The sequence below is a fragment of the Dermacentor andersoni genome, chromosome 8 (assembly GCF_023375885.2).
Source record: "Dermacentor andersoni chromosome 8, qqDerAnde1_hic_scaffold, whole genome shotgun sequence".
NCBI classification, from domain to species: Eukaryota; Metazoa; Arthropoda; class Arachnida; order Ixodida; family Ixodidae; genus Dermacentor; species Dermacentor andersoni.
This window is the reverse complement of record NC_092821.1, coordinates 84,520,034-84,529,042: the sequence shown is the minus strand read 5'-3', so window position 1 is coordinate 84,529,042 and position 9,009 is coordinate 84,520,034.

Genomic DNA, 9,009 nt, shown 5'->3' with positions numbered 1-9,009 from the left:
TGTGGCTTGTGCTGCTCCGTGAACAGCAGCACAAGCCACAAACTCAAAGCTCCTCAAACCTTCCTAACAACATTTATTTATTTATTTATTTATTTATTTATTTATTTATTTATTTATTTATTTATTTATTTATTTATTGATCTAGTAGTAGTCTTTTTACCCACGGTTTACTTCTGATTTCCCTTTTACCTAACAAAAAAGTGCATTCTAAGTTCCAACGTTCAAATTATCATTTCCCTTGTTTTTATTCACTTAATTTAAGCACCCGTCTCATGACCAATCCCCCACTGCGAGTATGCGCCACAATAACTCAGAACGACAACTACAACCATTTACAGCTACCTGTGCATCGGCTACGTGGCGTGCTAGCAGGTGTATTAATATGCAACTGCAATGCAGCGCTCATGCTGCATCGGCTTTCTTCTCGCGCGCGAGGACGAATGTATACAGCATTTTTTTTCCGCTGCAGGCTAGCAAGTGCTGGGGTGGCTCAATGGTAGAGCAGCTGACTCCGGCGTAGCAGGCACGAGTTCGGTCCGGGCGGGAACTGGGTATCTTCTTTTCTCATTCCTGGCGATAGGTGCGCCGGTGGTGCGCCACATATCCTGCGCCACATATCCCACGATGTGCCCATCACTTCTGTGTCTCGCACAAATTTGAGAAGAATTTGTGACACTTCCGTGCAATTACTTGACGGCATTGGGGTGAACAAGCGTGCCTGGTTGCGCTTGTCGGTTCTGTAGCAAAAGCGTGAAAAAGAGTCCTGATGAAAAAGGGTGTGTAGTCACTCCTCGTAAAAGTACAGCTTCAACTAAGATGCATCATGCGTGATCATGCTTTGCTTCCTCCTCGCTCTCATACGACTTGGAAATGTTAATGCACTGCCACTTCGGTTGCACCCTTATCTTAACGTAAGAACATTCTCGCTCAGGAATTGTGTACAAACCGCGTGGATTAGCAAATTTTGCCCCGGTATCCTAGTGTTGTGTTTTTTTTTTTTTTTACCGAACTCACCAGGAAAGTAAGATATAGCACGTAGTCTCTTTCTCAGCCCCTGCGACTCAAGCGCTTCCGCTTTTCCTCGTGTGGGGATCATCGTGTGGTAAAAATACGCCAGCTTCGGCATTCACGTTTTCTGCTTCATCGCCAGCGCGAAGTAACCCCCTTTTCTAACAGCATGCTTTCATCCTTGTCAGAAGTAAACCGGGCGCTCCAGAGATTCCGATGAATGCCGAGCGGCCGACGATCGGCCGATGTGCTCTTTAGTATTGAAGCTCGCAACTACCACCGGTCATTACTCGTCGGAATGACAACAGCAGTTAGCAGTTTTTGCCAGCATCGTGGTGTGCCACGTGAGTTTATTTATTGTGTTTGCCCCACCACTGTGTGCATGCGCGAGTCGCGTGAGAGAAATATGGAGATTTTTGCTTTTATAGAGGAGGACGCGCCATAGAGAAACATACGTAAAAAGCGGCCACCAGAGCTGTTCTTCAGCAGAGCAAGTGAAGGTCTGACCACCCGCCAGGCGGCGCAGCGATTTCGGTTTCCATTCCACCTCAAAAGTAGACACCTTATCATATACCTTATCCGTATGTTTGCAGACGATTGTGTAATTTATTGTAAAATTAACAGCGTTTCCGATAACACGTCCCTTCAAAACGAGCTGCGAAGTGTACAGGAATGGTGTAACCTTTACTAATGGAACTAAACTCTAACAAACGTAAGACTGTCTCCTTCCACCGCCGCAGAAATCCACTTGTTTTCTCGTACCAAATTGCTGACGTCAACCTTGAATTAGTTCCTTCCTACAAATATCTCGGAGTAACCCTTTGTAGTGATTTAACCTGGGAAACGCACATTATGAACATCATTTCATCTGCTAACAAAACACTCGGGTTTTTAAAACGCCACTTGCGCCACGCCCCTCAACATGTAAAATTACTAGCCTATCAGTCTCTCGTCAGGGCGAAATTAGAATATGCATCCCGCATTTGGAACCCTCATCAAGTATATCTCATCAATCAACTGGAATCGCTTCAAAATCGAGCTGCAAGATTTATTCATTCTAAGTACTCCTATAACATCAGTATATCGGCACTAAAAACAGAATCTGGCTTATCATTGCTCGCATCTCGCCGCCGCATTGCTAGTCTTTGTCTTTTTCACAAGTTCTTTTACAGCTCACTTGGCAAAGCACCGTACATTGTCCCCCCGGCACGCATATCCAGCCGCACGGGTCACCCGCAACAAGTCGCGCGCCCACGTACACGCACTGTCACTTTTTCGTCTTCATCCTTTTTTCGAGCAGCAACAGACTGGAACGGCCTTTCCAACGAAATCACAGTCATAACCTGTCCTAGCACATTTTTAAACACCGTAACAAATTATCTTACCCTGTAATAAAAATATGGCCCTCAATTTTTTATGTATGTATGTACCCACCCCTTTTGTAATACCCCTTCAATGGGGCCTTTAAGGAAATAAAATGAAATGAAATGAAATATATCCACCAGGTTGCCTCCATGTGTCCAATCATCATAGAGATGTTGATGCTGCGCCGATCATGAGCCGCTACTTACGCGCGCTCCATGGCGCTTTTCTGCGTCTCACCTTGCTTTTTCGCTAAGTTGTTCGTGCTTTCCTGCCGAAATAATTTTGCGGTTTCTTGCCTTAAGAGCATTTTCAGCAAGACGTTTGCTATGCTGGGTTAGCATGCTTTGCACATGCAGTGTAAAACACGAGCTGTGGCTGCCGTTTCCGTTTGTCGTGCTTCCGACCGCTTGTTTTTGTGCCCGCCCTTTGAAGAGCTTGTGCATTGCTTTCAACACATAATTTTCCAAACGTCACTCGCAACAGCTTCGGTTTACAGCACAGAATTTGTTATCTGTGGCTCACCCATGTAATCGGACAAGCGTTTTATTTGGCGCGGCTCCAGCAGTGTAATGCGCATTCGGGATCGTCTTGCGAAAGCTCTTTATGAAGATATGAAGTACTTTGTTGAAAATAATGAGCTTACAAAGTCACGAAGGCGCTTGAAGCCAAAATGACAAAGTTTAGGCAAATCCATGTACTTCCCACAGCTCCCATGCCGGCTGGAGCGCCTCAATTGCAGCTACACTAGCGCCATAGCTCCTTCTAGTAATAGTTGCGTGAAACTCTATGGCCCGACCATATTTATCGGCCAGATCAATGCCGCCAGAATGGCTGACGAGACGGGATTCTGCCTGCCGGAGCGGTGTCATTCATTACAAGCCGCTTCGAGAAAGCACGACGAAAGCGTTTTTCTTCATTGCCATCTTCAGTGCGTCTTTCTATGTAAAATTTCTTCTACATTTGCCCAACTGTTATCCCTAATAATTATCAAACTCAAGGCTTCTGCTTGTGTGTTATTTACTCGCCATCTGCTTGCTCGTTGTAGGCATAGGCTTGGAAAGGCTTTGATGTGAACCCACTGCGCGACAAAGCTGTTTGATAACCATCTGGTTTACTTGGTGGTGCATTTATTTGGCCGTTACATGAGTCACATGACGGACACAAATCACAAGCAGGAACTTATCGTTACGCTCCACGATAGGCTAGCGAAAAAGCCTGAGTGAAACTTGGAACATTTTTCAGTGTATATGGTGACAAAACAATTTAGCGAAGCGTGCGTTTGGTATCACACACTCAGAGATGCGGCCAGAGAAGATCGCACGTTCGACCGCCCTTCAACTTTACACACCACTGCGATTTTTGAACTTATAATCGAGGTGCAATTACTGCATGAAAGTGGCTTGCTACTGTGTACGTGAAATGTGAAATCTTCTAAGGGCGTCTTTAATCAGATCTTAGTGAACGATTGAGGGGGAACGCAAGCAGCAGACGGCAAGAAACGTCTCATTCACAATGACCCAAGCAATGAGAAATAAAACTAGAGAAACAATTCCTCCTCATTTGGATCCTATATATGCTAAGAGGAAGCTTCAGCTCGGGCCCAACTATGATGCCGCCTATCAAACACATGTAAAATGCAAAAATGGGTTGCTTAGACAACATCGATCCACCCATCCATCCATTCATCCATCCATCCATCCATCCATCCATCCATGCATACGAGCGCGCACCGCAGCTCTTTCTGTAGAGAAGCGGTAGACGATCTATTTATCAGGTTATGACGCGTCTGTCAGTCTTTCTCCAACTTCCGTTGTGAGGCGCCCCCAAGATAGTACTCTCCAATGGACTGCAAAGCAGGCGCGAACGCTAGCCGACGGGCGAAATTAGGATAGGACGATAGGAGAGGGTGGCATTAAGAAAAGAATAGAGGGGGCAATGCTCATTTTAACTGACTCTGCGCTTTACCATTTGTTTACATTCTTTCTATTTTTTTTTTCAATCGTGGTCATAATGAAGAAAGCACGAACGACAAAAAAGAGGCAAGAATGATAAATCTAGAAGCGAAAAACACCATCAAAGGTGCACATGCATTGTCTACATTTACCATGTGTCAAGGTGTCGTATGATTTATTCTTTATTGAGGTGCGTATTTTGTTTACATACGTTTCATTTCCCGAGTTGGCCTTGTGTTCGCCTTATATAATCTCGTTCGGCGAATAAAATGCATTGCCGTATCTAGAAGGGGAACTTGGGCGAGTGGGTGGTAATTTATGTTTTGGAAAGTAACAGTGCTAAACGGACAAGAACATAGGCATGGCGCCCGTATCGTCTTCTGCTTTGCGTTAGTGCTTTTCCATTTAAGGCTGTTACTTTCCAAAACATGAATACTGCCTTGAAGTGGTCATTCCTTAATGTGAGGTCGGATAAGTTCTGAAGACCTAAGAACATAGGGATTCGCTAAAAAAGATACGATATCCAACTTATTACCAATACAACACTAGAGTAATGCAAAAACATGTAACATATGCGATAGTTTGACCCAAGAAGAAGAAACACAGGCACAACACTCCGGTGAGACTTTCAGAACTTCAGATATTTGCATTTATTCCCAAAAATTACATGTATTCTCTTGTTCACATTGTAGGGACCTTTTCATGAGTGACGTGCATTACTCTTGGTTGTAATCAGCGTTCCTCAGAGCATTCGCTGAAGGTCACACATCGTCCTTTCTTGTTTCGATACCGTCGTACAGCACAGAAGCAGCCCGACACACATTCGATGGTGCAATTTTCTGGCCGTGTCATTCGCATGCATGTTTGCTCAACGCAGTCGCGACTTGCACAGTCTTGATAAGTCTCGCCCGATAGACACCTCCTGCCTGCATCATTGTACAATTACTTGTAATGCTTTGAGAAGCATAAAAACGACAGCGCCACAGATTAGAGGAGAACGAAAAGACAAAAGGCAACTGAGTGTTGTCGGTGTGTGTATTGTGACAACTATGTATTTAAAACGTTTTTCATATTTTTCGCAGCTCAGTAAGGCGATCCCATATGGCTGCGAGTTTTCGATGGTTGAAGGCAGTGCATTTATTCGTGGCATAATTGTTTAGAACTGGGTTCAAGGAAGAAGATATACTGAACAGGCATTAACCACAGCGCTGCTTCGCTGTGGTTATAATGACAAAATGTACGCGTGAATTACTTTTTATAGAAACCAGAAACCGCGCACAAATAAGTTCGGCATGGCCTCAATATGCAGTATTTCAACCATAAACCTGTAAACAGGTTAGCTACCCATCCATTTATATGATAAGGGAAAATAATAACTTGCTAAGTCCTCGTTCGTTACCACCATGTACAAGCTAAAGAAAATAAACTTGCTTAGATTATGAACGTCAAAGACGCAATTATCATATGCGAATTACTACGCGTGAAGCTCATAGTTCAGTCAAAAATCGGGAGGATAACACTCGCTAGTTTGTATGCGAGTGCTACTCGGGCAGGGGACGAGCGTGCGTAAAGCACCCTGCCAGGTTCGCATAATTGAGTAAGATATATGTACACCAATTCCTTGCAGGCAACATAAGAAACACTCACGCGCTGGCGAGCCGTCAAAGACAACGAAAAAAACCTTCGAGAGCACGTACCTATTGCCTCGGCGAAGTTGAGCGGCAAAAGCGCAGCACTTATGACAAGACACGAGGCAACCGGCCTTGCCGGTAGCAGATTCATCGTGTGAGCACTTCTAGTGACAGCCGCTAAAGCCTTCCAGCTGCGGGCCGTACGGCTCTTACGTGATCTTCCGCTCGCATTTCCACCGCTCACCGAGGACCCAGACGGCACGCAGATGCCGCCATTGACCGAAGTGCTTCTTTGCCCGTCGAGCGCGAGACAGTTTCCACCACTGTTAATGCCGGGTGTGGCGCTAATAGGCTTCCAACTGGAACACACACAGTGAGCCGCAGACGTTGCACACGTAGAAAAGTGCTTTATATTACATTGCGGGCAGCATTGAATGCTGGCGTTTCCCTAAAGCAACAACTGTTTCCTCTCGCTTTATTTATTGCCCTCTCTCTGTATGACACGCAATTTCCTGAACGGCAAAGTGAGGGCCCCTTTGGGGACGCCTGCTGGACACACCTGGAAGGAGAGCCGAGTTGGAGAGGAGCGCAGAGGAGGAACTAAGACCGCTCAGAGGAGCTCAGCAGGCTGCTGGCGGTGTGAAAAGGAATGTCAGCGTTGACAGTTCGGACACAATGAAATAGAAGCGCCGCTCTTCTCTCATGAGTGCGTCCGAGACTAAGAGCCTGTCCAGTGCCCTCACATTCTCTAAGTACCCGTGAGGCATTTAAGAAAAGGCGCTCGCGCTTTCCTACCGTTTTACGGAGGACGTAAACTTACGGACGAAAGCTGTTTGTTTAGTTGCATGTGGGCAGGACGTAGATAATCTTGCGTTGATGTAAAAGAAATATTATTTCTGGAAATCTTTACGTCTGTTTATTGTGCTAAAGTTTTTAGCACCCAACTGTCGCCAACAATTGATATAGTACTTATTTATTCTGCTGATGTTCTGTGCGTTTTTAGCTTCAGCAGACCACGCGTTAAACTTAAGTTATGCAAAACCATGGTTTTGAAGAAATGCTAATGTGGACGACGTTTTCCAGGTGTCTAAAGAGGAAGCTTCGGGTGAGCACAACACGAATGCCATCAATTAAAATACACGCGCAGAAATTCAAATACCAGACAACTGCTTGACCGATTTTTGAATGAAAGTGGTTGCATTTGAGAGAAAAATAAAAGTAAACTTATAGTGCCTTTGTTGGGCCGAGCTTCGATTCAGGGAACTGAAGTGTTTGCAGAATTATCCGAAATTGGTAAATTTTTAGAAACTGCAGCTCGAAATTTACAAATCAGTTCCTAGGCACCAGAAATAGATATGACAGATCTGTGAACTTAATCATTTATAGCATTTGAAGCGCATGAAGTGGTAGAACAACTGACAGTTTGCATGATATTTTTAGAATGCTTAGATGGTTCTGAAGAAAAGTGGCCCTTACAGTTTAGTGATATATTTCATAGCGGTACATAAATTTAGTCAGTTTTGAATATATTATTAGGTGCATTCACGATAACTATACCCTTTCTTGAAATCGCTTTTTTATCCTTTTTGAAATTTCTTGTCCTTTCTGAAATTTCTTATCCTTTTTGAAATCGCTTCCCATGTTCACTACACTTTAACCTTTTTTTAACTAAATGCAAAGTGAGGTGGGCTGTATCAAAGACGCACCCGCAGTGAGGTACGTGAAAAGCCTTGTTCGCGCTGCAGACGGTGTATGGGTACTAGGGTGCAAAAATGATACGATGTTGACACGTTACATTTATTCATGCATTGGATGGCTACATCCCTAACTTTGGCACCATCTAGTGGAGGTCTCATGGCCTAATTTTGCAATGGTCCTCGCTCCATGATAGTAATGGGTCCGCTCGTTTTGCACAGGTTGTTTTGAGCAATAGCACAAGGCAATGACTTCCCTCCTAGGGGTGTCGGAGATTGCCCTTCGGCGCTCGAGGCTGCCGTACTCGTGCACGTTTGACGCTGCAGCGCTTTCCTCAATCTGCACCTGCGCTTTCCATAGAGGCAGACATGTTCCACCATGGTCAAAAGAGCTGGTTCTTTGCATGTCTTGCTACCCGAGTCTCTTCATGTCATAGGTGGGCCGTAATTATGGAACATGGAGGGACTGATGAGCGAGCGTTAGAGTATTGCTACATATTACACATTGGTGCAATGTGTTGCACCAAGCGTCATTGCGAGCAAGCGTGAGGTTATTGCACCATATTGCGCAATGGCATGCGTTACAACTCGTGATGAGCAAGACTTTATTCGATAAATTGTAGCTGCTAAAGCATAGTGCCGGCCTGTTGTGTTGGAAGAAACAGTGTGAGGTGGGTTCGGTCCCTCTCAGCAACGGTAAAATTTTCTTACGAATTTTCAGCGGCACTTCCCTCGAGATTTACGTACATTTTTAGATTGCACAGTCTTAGAGATCGGTGCAAGAAACCAGCTCGATAGTTTAGACAGCCGGAAAGAAAACCAGTATAGCAGTGGCCAAGAATGCTATTCACAATAAATGATACAATAGTAACAATAATTTCTACGGACGATACTTACCTAGGTTTTAAATATGCTTGTCCAGCCAAGAAATCAGCACAATCGAGCCATTCGAAGGAATGCACTTGTTGTAGGACGTGATTAAAATCCGCCCTGACGGGCTAGTGTATGATCTGCGTGTAGTGGGGGGAGGGGGGGGTTATGTGCCAATTACCCAGCCGTGACCATCTGGCATCTATGTGAAAATTTGACTAGAATCAAACATGTATTTTTTTCCAATCAGAGGTCAAGCTATCATAATGTAAACAAAGAATGGCGACAGTGTTCGATAGAATGAGTAATATTTACATGGCATAAGGAATGTGGCAGAAAGGTGTGACGTGATTGAAGCCTTTTCTGCTCGTACTATATTTGGCTTGAATTACTCAGTAGTTTTAAAGAACAAACCACACTCGAGGCCGTCGGCCACTGCGCCCTTGCAATGTTTGCCGTTCTCACAACTACGTGTAATGCAGTGTTGTC